The 12,750-nt window shown below is 38.3% G+C and overlaps 1 long non-coding RNA gene across 6 annotated transcripts in view; it reads left to right on the forward strand.

Annotated features, from left to right (window-relative positions):
- Positions 1 to 12,750, forward strand: part of LOC141512940 (uncharacterized) — a 129,057-nt gene that overhangs the window by 7,843 nt on the left and 108,464 nt on the right. For 5 of the 6 annotated variants that reach the window (XR_012475645.1, XR_012475639.1, XR_012475641.1 and 2 more), the window contains exon 5: positions 1,915 to 2,062. The exons of the other annotated variant lie outside the window; for it this stretch is intronic. This is a non-coding gene — a long non-coding RNA (uncharacterized LOC141512940). The remainder of the gene's footprint in view (positions 1 to 1,914; positions 2,063 to 12,750) is intronic. 6 annotated transcript variants of the gene reach the window in all.

Consider the following 12,750-nt stretch of genomic DNA (forward strand, 5'->3'; position numbering starts at 1 on the left):
AACATTTGTTTATATGCTCCCAGTCATCCTTCCAATCTCAGAGAAAGAGGCAAATGCTAGGGGAACACACTCCCTTTGACCTCCCCACCCCCATCCACCTATGCACTCAGCCAGATTTCTGTACTACCCCCTGGAAATCTTCATCCAGGAAGATGCTTTCAGCCCTAGGACTTACCCCTCTCTGGGCAAGGCTCTCCTCCTTGGGGCCCCTCCCCCTGGTTGGAGGTGCCCAAAAGGGAGCTAGATCTAGCTCTCTGTTTTTTTCTTTTTTAGGTTTTTGCAAGGTTAATGGGGTTAAGTGGTTTGCCCAAGGCCACACAGCTGGGTAATTATTAAGTGTCTGAGGCTGGATTTGAACTCAAGTACTCCTGACTCCAGGGCCAGTGCTCTATCTACTGTGCCACCTAGCCGCCCCACCAGCTCTCCATTTCTAACTAGGCTTCACTCTTCTGAACTTCTCCACCCCAAACCAGATACCTTTTTCTCCAGTTCCAGCTTCTTTTTATGGAAGCACCTTGAGGGCAGAGGCTTTCTTTTTGTTGATTCCTAGAACATATAATAGGGCAGCAAGGTGGCACAGTGTACAGAGCACCAGACCTGGAGTCAAAAAGATTCATCTTCCTAAGTTCAAATTCAACCTGAGACTCATACTAGCTGTGGGAACCCAGGCTCTTTGCTTTACCCAGTTGACCTCAGTCTTTTCATTTGTAAAATGAGCTGGAAATGTCCAGAATATGTCTGCCAAGAATAACCTAAATGGGACATGGAGAGATGGACACTACTGAACAAAAGCAGCATTTATCATAGTGTCTGACAGTGCTTAATAAATGCTCATGGATGAACTGATACCATCCTGGCAATTCTGCCATCAAGAATTCCATATTTAGAACTTTAGCCCCTACATACATTATCAAAAGGATCAAACTTTGTGGAGATGTGACCTACAAATTACTTCTGCAGCCCCAACATTTAGCACATTGATTGGAAGTTAATACAGTGTTCTGTGTTGTTCATATTTCTCTCAAGTCCCAGAACCCCAAATGACCCTAGTTGACCCTGACTCTTGTTTTGATTTTTAGGTTTTTGCAAGGCAATGGGGTTAAGTGGCTTGCCCAAGGCCACACAGCTAGGTAATTATTAAGTGTCTGAGACCGGATTTGAACCCAGGTACTCCTGACTCCAAGGCCCGTGCTTTATCCACTATGCCACCTAGCCGCCCCCGTTAACATTTTTTTCTTGGGTCCCTTCCTACATGTTATCTCTTCTATCTCCTTTGCAATGTCTTTATTTGGGTCATACAGATTACTCAGATCTATTTATTTATCTAGCACCTGCCTATCTTCTGACCTCTTCTTGCATCACCAGATAATCGTTGGACATCTTAAACTGAATGTCCCATATACATCTTAAACTCAACATACCTAAACAAAAATTAAAGTATTTCTCCCCAAAACCCATTCCATTCTAAAATTACTATTGAGAACAATACTATCCTGCCAGTGACCCAGACTCACAACCTCATTGTCATCCTGAACTTCTTAACACTTAACCCACAGATTCAATCCCTTGCCAAATCTTGTCATTTCTTCTTCATAACATCCCTTATCCATCCTTTCCTTTTCATACAAACATTGCCCCAGTACACACTCTCACCACCTCACACTTGGGGGAGCTGCAGTAACCTTCTTACTGGTCTGAGTCAATGAACATTAAGTGCCCTCTAGGTGCCATCTACTATACTAAGCTCTTGAGATACAAAGAAATACATAAAAACAGTTCCTTCCCTCAAGTAGCTTACAGTCTAAAGGAAGACAACACAAAAAATGAACTGAATATAGTTATGGTTAAGTCCTGTAGCGGGGCTGGGAAATGATCTGAGGAGATGGGAGTTAGAATGTTGATTTCATGTTACAGGAAGTTTAGTTTCTGGAGATCATGAATTCCAGGAGATCTGAAGGGGAAATTATGAGGTGAATGCCCTGACTGGGTACTAATGGTGGAGGATTTGAGAAGAGCTTTCTGGTGTCCACCCAACATCTGCTGCAACCAGAGGGTCCCCAAGGTAGGGGGTGATGACAAGATGTGAGTTTTAAGAGTTAATTTCATCTTGCAGAATGATGGGCTTCTGGGGATCCTGAAATCCAAGAGGCCTCCTCAAGTCTCTCTCCCACTCCAGTGTATCCTCCACTCAGCAAGGTTATCTTCCTAAAGCTCAGTTGTGACTATCTATATATCTCACACATACACACACATACACACACACAAACACACGTCTCCATTTAACTCTAGTGGCTCCTCTCAATGATATCAGGGAGGCAATGCCATAATAACAGGAGTTAGATTTGAGTGAGGGTGTGCTGTGCCAAGTCACCAGTTTCACTTTTTCCTCCAGAGCCATCTGAGTCCAGTGGTCTGATATGAATCAAGACAACTGGAGATGGCCCTGGATGTGGGGCAATCAGGGTTAAGTGACTTGCCCAAGGTCACGTAGCTAGAGTCAAATGTCTGCATTTGGATTCCTTCCTAATTCTAAGGTTAGTGCTCTATCCACTGTGACATCCAGCTGCCTGATTCTTACCTCTAGAATCAAATAGAAAAAACAAAACCAAAAAAACCTCTTTGTCTTTTCAAACCCTTCACCATCTGGTCCCTTCCTACCTTTCTAATCTTCTTTACTTTTCATTTCCCTCCATGTATTCTACAATACAGCAATGTTGTCATTTTTGCTGTTTCTTGCATGATGCTACTTTTTCTGACTCTATACCTTTTTTAAATTTATGTTTAACATTCATTTTTTAAAATTTTGAGTTTGAAATTCTTTTACTGTTGTTCCTCCTCCACACATTGAGAAAACAAGTAATGATACCCATTGTACATGTGAAGTCATGCAAAATATATCCAGATTAGCTGGATTTTTTTTTAAGCAAGAAAAAAATAAGTGGAAAAAATGCTTTAATCTGCACTCATTTAGTCTTCAATTCTCTTTCTGGAGGTGGATAACATTTTTTATCATGAATCCTATGAAATTGTCATGGATCACTGTATTATCAGAGTAACTAAGACTTTTACAATTGATTATTACAATATTTCCATTATTGTATACAATATTCTAGTTTTCTCATTTCATTTCGCATCATTTAATGTGAGTCCATATTTTCCTGAACCAATTCTCTTCATTGTTTCTGATAGCATAGTGGTATTCTACCACAATCATGTACTTGTTCAGTTTTTTCCCCAATTGATTAGAATCCTCTGAACTTTCAATTTCTTTGCCAACACAAAAAAGATTGCTATAAACTGCTATTACTGATCAGAGGGTATGCCCAGCTTTATACCCTTTGGGTATAGTTCCAAATTGTTCACCAAAATGGTTAAGACTTAGTTTACGATACCACTAATAGTGGATTTTTCTATATCCCCTATAGCATTTGTCATTTCCTTTTTCTGGCACATTAGCCAATCTGATAGATGTGAGGTGGTACCTCAGAGTAGTTTTAATTTACATTTCTCTAATCAATAGTGTTATTAGAGCATTTTTTTTGCATCGATTTCTTCTTCTGCAAACTGCTGGCTCTTATTTTTATAAATTTGCCTCAATTCCCTTTATATTTGAGAAATGAGGCCTTTATCAGAGAAACTTAATGTAAAAAATTAAGTTTGCTTTCCTTCTAAATTTGGCTGTATTGGTTTTGTGCAAAGCCTTTTTCATTTCATGTAGTCAAAATTATCTATTTTACCTTCCACAATTCTCTCTCTTGTTTGGTCACAGTATTTTCCTTTATCCATAGATCCAACAGGTAACTTGTCCTCTAACCCTCTAATTTTTTTATGATGTCACCCTTTATGTCTAAGTCATGCAAACACCTTATCGTGGTTTATGGTGTGAGATGTCAGTCTGAGCCTAGTTTCTGCCAGACTGCTTTTCAGTTTTCTCAGAAGTCTTTGTTGAATAGGAGTATCTATTAGACACTGGACTATTGTGGTCATTCACTACAATGTACAGTATCATGTACCTAATCTATTACATTAATACCCTGCTCTATTTCTTAGCCAACACTGGACTGTCTTGAGGATTACCCCCTTTATAATAGAATCACCATTCTTTTCACTGCCTGTGCCCATGTCTCTTAGGCTTTCCCTTCTCACTTACGCCTGGGGGGCTCCCCTGGAGACCCTCCTGCCCCCAGCCACAACTAGTTTAGGTATAATGGTATGTGGTATAATTTAAGGTTTGCAGGGTACTTTGCACAAGGTTTTATCTTTACCCCATCCTGGCATATAAATGCTATTATTACCTCCATTTTAGGTGAATATAGTGAGGCCCTCAGAGTTAAGTGACTTACTCAGGGATATCCAGTTTATCTGAGGCCCTATGGGAGCCCTAGACCTTACAGAGCTCTGTCGACCAAGTATGCTTCCTCTGAGATGACCTTTTATTTATCAGTATGGCTTGGATTTCCTGGCTGTTGCCTTGTGTGCTTATTCATTAGAACATGCCCTCCTTGAAAGTAGGGACTGTGTTTTTGCCTTTCTTTGCATCTTTTTCTCTTGGCAAAGAATAAACTTTTTTTTTAGGTTTTTGCAAGGCAAACGGGGTTAAGTGGCTTGCCCAAGGCCACACAGCTAGGTAATTATTAAGTGTCTGAGACCAGATTTGAACCCAGGTACTCCTGACTCCAGGGCCGGTGCTTTATCCACTGCACCACGTGCTGCCCCTAAAGAATAAACTTTTAATAAATGAAGGGTATAGCTGTTGTTAACTGCATGCTATATAACATATTTTGCTTCCCCTTTATATCCTCCATGGAAGTTGTGATTTTTTTGCTCACTATGCTTGTATTTCTACCTCATTTCATTGTATTGAGGATTAGCCAAAGTGATTCAGATGCCTCTAGAAAATTAGAGTGTTTATGGGGCGGCTAGGTGGCGTAGTGGATAAAGCATCAGCCCTGGAGTAAAGCATTGGCCCTGGAGTCAGGAGTACCTGAGTTCAAATCTGGTCTCAGACACTTAATAATTACCTAGCTGTGTGGCCTTGGGCAAGCCACTTAACCCCGTTTGCCTTGAAAAAAGCTAAAAGGAAAAAAAAAGAAAATTAGAGTGTTTTTTCTGGGAAGGACACCTCACTTTTCCAGTCACATTTGAAGGACAACCAGGGATCAAGTACAGCAGTCATGTTTCCTAAACCAAATAACAGAGTACAGAGTTTTGCAAAGTCTCATTTCTTTTTATAAAAATAAGTTGTTCCAGAAAATCTGGGATATATGGTCACCATAAATGAATATGTCTGACCATTACAGTTTTAAAATTCTCTTTTTTTTTTTATTACCTTTCTACCTCCCTCCCTCTCAGAGACAGAATAAGGGTTGGGAGACTCCAAAGAGGTCACTTCAAACAAAGTGAGGTGACTGTAGATCCCTCTCTGGGAACAAAAGACTTTTTTCTTTCATTCATTCAAAAACAGTTGTCAATGTGACAGATACTATGCTAGGCATAGGCAATGGGTGCAGAGACAAAAACCAAAAGTCTCTGCCCTCAAGGGTCTTCTTTATGTAAATTCAGAGACTTTTTGAAAATTCAGAAACTGAGTTCTCTATGAACCTTTTTTCGTAATAAGGTGAAAGCCAGAAACAACTCACAGAGATAGAGCCTTCTTGCAAGTTTAAGACATTTCTATTTGCAAACAGAGTGTTAAGTGGATTACAGCTATAAACTACAATTATAATGTCAAATATTCTAACTTTGTCTTCAATGACCCATCCCAAAGGCAGATTACAGAAAGAGATAACTGACATTTCAGATTTCTAAACTATAATCAAATTTGGGCATGCCACAAAAGTTTAAAAACTTTTACACCTAAAATTCCCAGAATTCCTTCTTCACAAATTATATATAACTAAACCTATTATAAATGAACTGAGGTTTATAGTTTAATTTACAAAAAAAATTATATAATAATTATAACACCAGAAAAAAAATGACCTAGTCTTAAAACCTAGTATTACTTCTGTGACCTTAGCAGTTCATAACCTATTGAGTTTCTTAGAATTTCCCAGATGATAAGTGGAATATTTAACAATAACACCTATATTTCCTGTTTTAATTGGAGCATGGTTGCATGAAATAGGTTTCATTTTAAAAGAATTTTTATTCAACCTTTTAAAAAAGCACTATTGTTTAACCTTCATCATTTTCTTAAGTGAAAATAGGATAAGCTGTGGTCAACACTGAGACAAGGCTAGTCAATGTGATGCCACCTTTGAAAATCTGTAACTCCTATAGGAAAGCAAGTGTATCAAGTCCTATTGTATGCTGAAATTAAAAAAAAAATTCAACATGGATTAGCTGAATTAATTAGTATAAGATGTATACTTAGTGGAGAAGAAAGCTGACCAGAGAGAGAGGAAAATCTGGGTTCAAGTATATGGAAGTATATGCCTCTGATAAATACATGCCCACTACCTTATCTCTCAATGCTCTAGGCATTGTTTAAGAAGTAGGTTGTAGTGAAGAGCCCAGCCTGCCTTGAAAGGTAGTTTCCTTATCTGGGATTCCCAACATCAGTGAAATCTCAGGTCTAATATCTATCCCCACCCCCTAATGCAACATAAGGGTCTTTTTTTCTGAAGTTGGCATCCTGCCAAAAAAATCAAAGCCTGTGAAAGCCAACAGAAATTCTTTGAACATTCTGGAATCTGAACTACAGAAAAGAGGGCATCATATCTCTGTTTTAAAATATAGAAACAGCAAAATTCCTCCATGAAAAAACCCCATTCTAGTTAAGTAGCTTGAACACTTCCCCAGTTTCAAAATTAATAGTAACTGGTTCTGTTTCCCTAGAGTGTCTCCAGTTATCATTAGGGATTTCACCTACTTAATAAAACAAAACTGATTAAATTGTATTTTTATTAAATATGTGTGCTCCCCTTCACTGAAGATCTATTCTGATCACCTTATGGCACTAACCTTGGATAATCAAAAGTTTTGTCAGCAAATCATGAACTCTAGTAGATCCTACTAGATCTTGGAAGAGTGTTTATGTATAGACTCAGCATGGAGGATTTATTTGTTGTTTAATGATCAGCTTAACTAAGTTTAGAGAGGCTCAATTATCAAGTTGGCCATAGTTTGAAATTTTTTATCCTTAGCAGTTCTGTAAGAAAACAGTAGTTATCCAGATGAATTGATGTAGATGCCAGGGAAACCAATAATCAGCTATGATTTTTAAACAATGTGTACAGGAAGATGGGATCAAGGGAGGGAAGATAACAAATGATAAGTACAAGTATGTGGCACAGTCAGAGTATCATAAGAAAATATAAATATAACTTGTCATGGTGGTGCTGGCATGGGGAGGCTGAAGCTGACAGAATGCTAAAGCTCAAAATCCTGAGTTGCAGTAAAGTCAATCTGGTGTTAGTACTCCCAGACTGACAATAACAGGGTGAGTATCTGGTGGAGGGGAAAGGGGGAGAGGCACAAAGAAGGTGAATTGGCCCAGCTTGGAAACAGGTCAGTTTCCATGGAGATCAGCAGTGGGACAGAGCCCTTGAGTGGCTGCTCCACTTCCATACTGGTCAAGAAAGGGAAAAAAGACAAGAAGGAAGGAAGGAAAGAAGGATGAAAGGTAAAAGGAAGGAGGAAAGAAAGGAAATATGAGGAATATAGGGAGACATGGAAAGACTTTTTAAAAATAAAATAGTATTTTTACATCACCAACATTTCCCAATGTATCCTTTTCCCCTCTTAGAAAACCATCACCTTATAATAATCTTTTAAAAAATTGAACAATTAACACATTGAAAATGTCTAGCATTTTATATAGTGTTTAGCATCCATAGTTCTCTGTAAAGAAGCAGGAAAGATGCCTTCTCACGTTTTTTCTTTGGAGCTAAACTTGATCATTATAATTTCATGGCTTTCAATTTTAATTGTTTTCATTTTGTTGGTTGTTTTTTTCACATGGTTGTAGTCATAGTGTATTTTCCTGGTTCTGTTTGCTTCACTTTGTTGTTTTTTTTTTTTTTTGTTTTTAGGCTTTTGCAAGGCAATGGGGTTAAGTGGTATGCTCAAGGCCACACAGCTAGGTAATTATTAAGTGTCTGAGGTCAGATTTGAACTCAGTTACTCCTGACTCCAGGGCCAGTGCTCTATCCACTGCACCACCTAGCTGCCCCAGGTTTGCTTCACTTTGAATAAGTTCATGTAAGCCTTTCCATGCTTTTCTATATTCAAAGGTGATAACCTTTTGTCACACAGTTTATCTAATGCAGAGTCCTAATTGAAGAGGAATTCTTTATAGATAAGGTCCTCCAAACATTCCTATTTTTGAATTACATTGTGTTGTTGGCATCAAGCTCTCTCTCTCTCTTTGTATATATGTAATACATATATACTGACTGTGATGTGCATATGTTTGCATGTGTATATATACACACATATATAATGAATAGATGAAATAGGCCAAGAATTAAACAGAAAGAGAACATCTAAACTGCATATAGGGAATTATGAGTTCACTTTATAAAACAGTATCTTATTTTTTCCAATCATCTATAAAAACAATTTTAACATTCATTATTTTAATAAATTTTCTCCCCCTCTATCCCCATGTGAATTCCTTTATTTTGTTAAAGAAAGATTTTATTTATTTTGAATTTTACAATTTTTCCCCATTCCTGTTTTCTTCCCCCACCCCCCACAGAAGGCAGTCTGTTAGTCTTTACATTGTTTCCATGCTATACATTGATCTAAGTTGAATGTGATGAGAAAGAAATCATATTTTTTTTTCAAGGCAATGGGGTTAAGTGGCTTGCCTAAGGCCACACAGCTAGGTAATTATTAAATGTCTGAAGCTGGATTTGAACTCAGCTACTCCTGACTCCAGGGCTGGTGCTCTACCCACTGAGCCTCCTAGCCACCCCAAGAAATTATATTCTTAAGGAAGAAAAAAAAAAGTATAAGAGCTAACAAAATTACATAATAATATAACATTTTCCCCCCTCTAAATTGAAGGTAATAGTCTTTGGTCTTTGTTTAAACTCCACAATTCTTTCTCTGGATACAGATGGTATTCACACACGCATCCCTGATATCCTCTCAGTCCAAGAGAAAGCAAGGCAGCCACCAGTGTAATGGCATGGGTGAAGACCCTGTCGCAAACTTGTGGGAAGGTCTGGACAAGAGCCACAGAGATGACCAAGGGTGCTCTCTGCATCTGTGCAATCCAATAAATGTACGAGCATTTTTAAGCACCTATTTTATTCCAAGTACTCTCTGAATGTTGGAAACATAAATACAAAAATGAGATATTCTCTGTCCTCAATATCCCACCTAATGGCGAAGGAGACCTGAGCTTGGTTCTGGTGTGAATATATAGAGAAAGGGACAGGTGGAAAAGATGTTGAAGAGGTGGGAATTGACAAAATCTGACAACAGTTTGGATATTTGAAATGAGAAAGTGAAGAAGTGAGGATAAATCTAGGGGATTGGAAGAATAGTAGCAGCCTCAACAGAAACTCCACAAACCCTGTTCAGTCATTTCCCTTCGGTTTCTATTTGCCACCACAAACAGAGCTGCTATATTTTTGTACAGATGGATCCTTTTCCTTTTCCTTTTTTTTTTAAATTTTTGGTTTTTGCAAGGCAGTGGGGTTAAGTGACTTGACCAGGGTCACACAGCTGGGTAATTATTAAGTGTCTGAGGCCTGATTTAAACTCGGGTCCTCCTGCTGCCCCTCTTTTCCTCTTCCTTTAGTCACTTTGGGGTAAAGAGTCAGCAGTGATATTGCTGGATTTAGAGGGGGAGGATCATGAGTTCTGTTTTGAATATTTTGAGTTTGAGATGCCTGTAGGATTTCTTTCCTGGTCAATGTGTCCCCAGGCAGTTGAAAATGTAAGATTAGAGTTCTGGAAAGAGATGAGGGACAGATATGGAGATTTGGGAAGCAGGAATATATGTCCCTGTATAAGGACTGTAGTTGAATCCATAGGTTCTGATGGGGTCCTCAAAAAAAGAAAATTTAAAGAGGAGAGGAAAGGGGCAGCTAGGTGGCGCAGTGGATAGAGCACAGGCCCTGGAGTCAGGAGTACCTGAGTTCAAATGTGGCCTCAGACACTTAATAATTGCCTAGCTGTGTGGCCTTGGGCAAGCCACTTAACCCCATTGCCCTACAAAAAAAAAAAAACCCAAAAAAATAAAAAAGAGGAGAGGAGAGGAAAGGATCCAGAACAGAGCCCCATGCATTGGAATTAGGATAGTTGATAGTGATTTTAAAAGGGAAACTGAGCAGTATCAGAAAGGAACAAGGTACATTGTCAAAACGATGTCACAAAAACCCCTAGTGGAGAGTGTCTTAGAAGGCAGTGTTGATCAATAGTGTCAAAAACTTTAGTGAAGTAAAGAATGGGAAGAGCTCTTATGTTTATCAATAAAGAGATTATCCTTCCCTGGGAAGGGAGCAATTAATTTAATTGCAATGGTGGGAATGAAAATCATAGTGAGGAGATTGTGAGGAGTCAAGAAGTGAGTGGGAGGTGAGTAAGTGGAGATTCTTCTAAGTATTTGGCTATCCAAGGGTAGAAAGACCTAATCAACTTCTATGGTTCAATGACCATATCTGTTTATCTGACCATAAGTCCCATACCACTAAATGCCTATTGGATATTTCAAGCTGGCTGTGTCCTAATTATCTCAAACTTACTATGTCAGGAAATAGAACTCCTTATATTTTTCCTTACACCTATTCCTCTTCTGAACTTTCATATTTCTATTGAAGGCTCTACCATCCTTCTAATAACCGAGGTTTTCAACCTTGGAGTTATCCTCAAATCCTCTCATGTTGCATATCCAAGAAGTTGCCACATCTTGTTGTTCAAAAATATCCTCCATACCTGTCCCTTTCTCTCTATTCATATGGACACTGACCTAGTTCATATCTTTTTCATCTTTCTCCTCCTATTGCAATAAACTGTTAATTGTTCTCGCTGCCTTAAATTGCTGCTCTCCCATCCCTATCACACAGCTGCCAAAGTGATATTCCCAAAACATAGAGTTAACCATATGATTATCCTGCTCAATAAACTCCAGGGATTCCTTTTACTTATAGAATCAAATTTAAACACTGTTTTTTTTTGTTTTATAATTTTTCCCCTAATCTTACTTCCCTCCCCCCATGCCCCACAGAAGGCAATTTGCCAGTCTTTACATTGTTTCCATGTTGTACATTGTTCCAAATTGAGTGTGATAAGAGAGAATCGTATCCTTAAGGAAGAAGCATAAAGTATAAGAGATAGCAGGATTAGACAATAAGATGTCATTTTTTCCCCTAAATTTAAGGTAATAGTACTTGGTCTTTGTTCAAGCTCCACAGTTGTTTCTCTGGATACAGATGGTATTCTCCATTGCAGACAGCCCCAAATTATCCCTGATTGTTGTACTGATGGAATGAGCAAGTCCGTCAAGGTTGATCATCGCTCCCATGTTGCTGTTAGGATGTACAGTGTTTTTCTGGTTCTGCTCATCTCACTCAGCATCAGTTCATGCAAATCCCTCTAGGCTTCCCTGAAATCCTGTCCCTCCTGGTTTTTAATAGAACTTAGTGTTCCATGACATACATATACCACAGTTTGTTGAGTCATTCCCCAGTTGAAGGACATTTACTTAATTTCCAATTCTTTGCCACCACAAACAGGGCTGCTATGAATATTTTTGTACAAGTGACGTTTTTACCCTTTTTCATCATCTCTTCAGGGTATAGACCCAGTAGTGGTATTGCTGTATCAAAGGGTATGCATATTTTTGTTGCCCTTTGGGCGTAGTTACAAATTTCTCTCCAGAAAGGTTGGATGAGTTCACAGCTCCACCAACAATGTAATAGTGTCCCAGATTTCCCACAACCCTTTCAACAATGATCATTATCTTTTCTGGTTATATTGGCCAGTCTTAGAGAAGCTTTAATTTGCATTTCTCTAATAAGTAATGATTTAGAGTAGTTTTTCCTATGACTATGGATTGCTTTGATCTCCTCATCTGTAAATTGCCTTTGCATATCCTTTGACCATTTGTCAAATGGGGATTGGCTTTTTTAAAAATATGATTCAGTTCTCTGTATATTTTATTTTATTTTATTTCATTCTATTTATTTATTTATTTTAGTTTTTGCAAGGCACTAGGGTTAAGTGGCTTGCACAAGGCCACACAGCTAGGTAATTATTATGTGTCTGAGGTCTGATTTGAACTCAGGTACTCCTGACTCCAGGGCCAGTGTTCTATCCATTGTGCCACCTAGCCACCCTTCTGTATATTTTAGAAATGAGTCCTTTTGTCAGAAACATTAATTGTAAAAATTGTTTCCCAGTTTACTCCATTTCTTTTCCATTTCTTTTCATCTTGGTGTCTGTGCAAAAGATTTTTAATTTAATGTAATCAAAATCATCTAGTTTGTTTTTAGTGATGTTTTCCATAGTCATAAGCTTTTTCCCTTTCCATAGATCTAACAGGTAAACTAGTCCTTGATCTTATAATTTACTTATAGTATTGTTTTTTATGTCTAAATCCTATATCCATTTGGATCTTATCTTGGTATAGGGTGTGAGGTGTTGGTCTAATCTAAGTTTCTTCCATACTAACTTGCAATTTTCCCAGCAGTTTTTATCAAAGAGAGAGTTTTTATCCCAATAGCTGGACTTTTTGGGTTTATCAAACAGCAGCTTACTATAATCGTTTCCTGCTATTGCACCTAGTCTATT

This window comes from Macrotis lagotis, chromosome 2, assembly GCF_037893015.1.
Source record: "Macrotis lagotis isolate mMagLag1 chromosome 2, bilby.v1.9.chrom.fasta, whole genome shotgun sequence".
NCBI classification, from domain to species: Eukaryota; Metazoa; Chordata; class Mammalia; order Peramelemorphia; family Peramelidae; genus Macrotis; species Macrotis lagotis.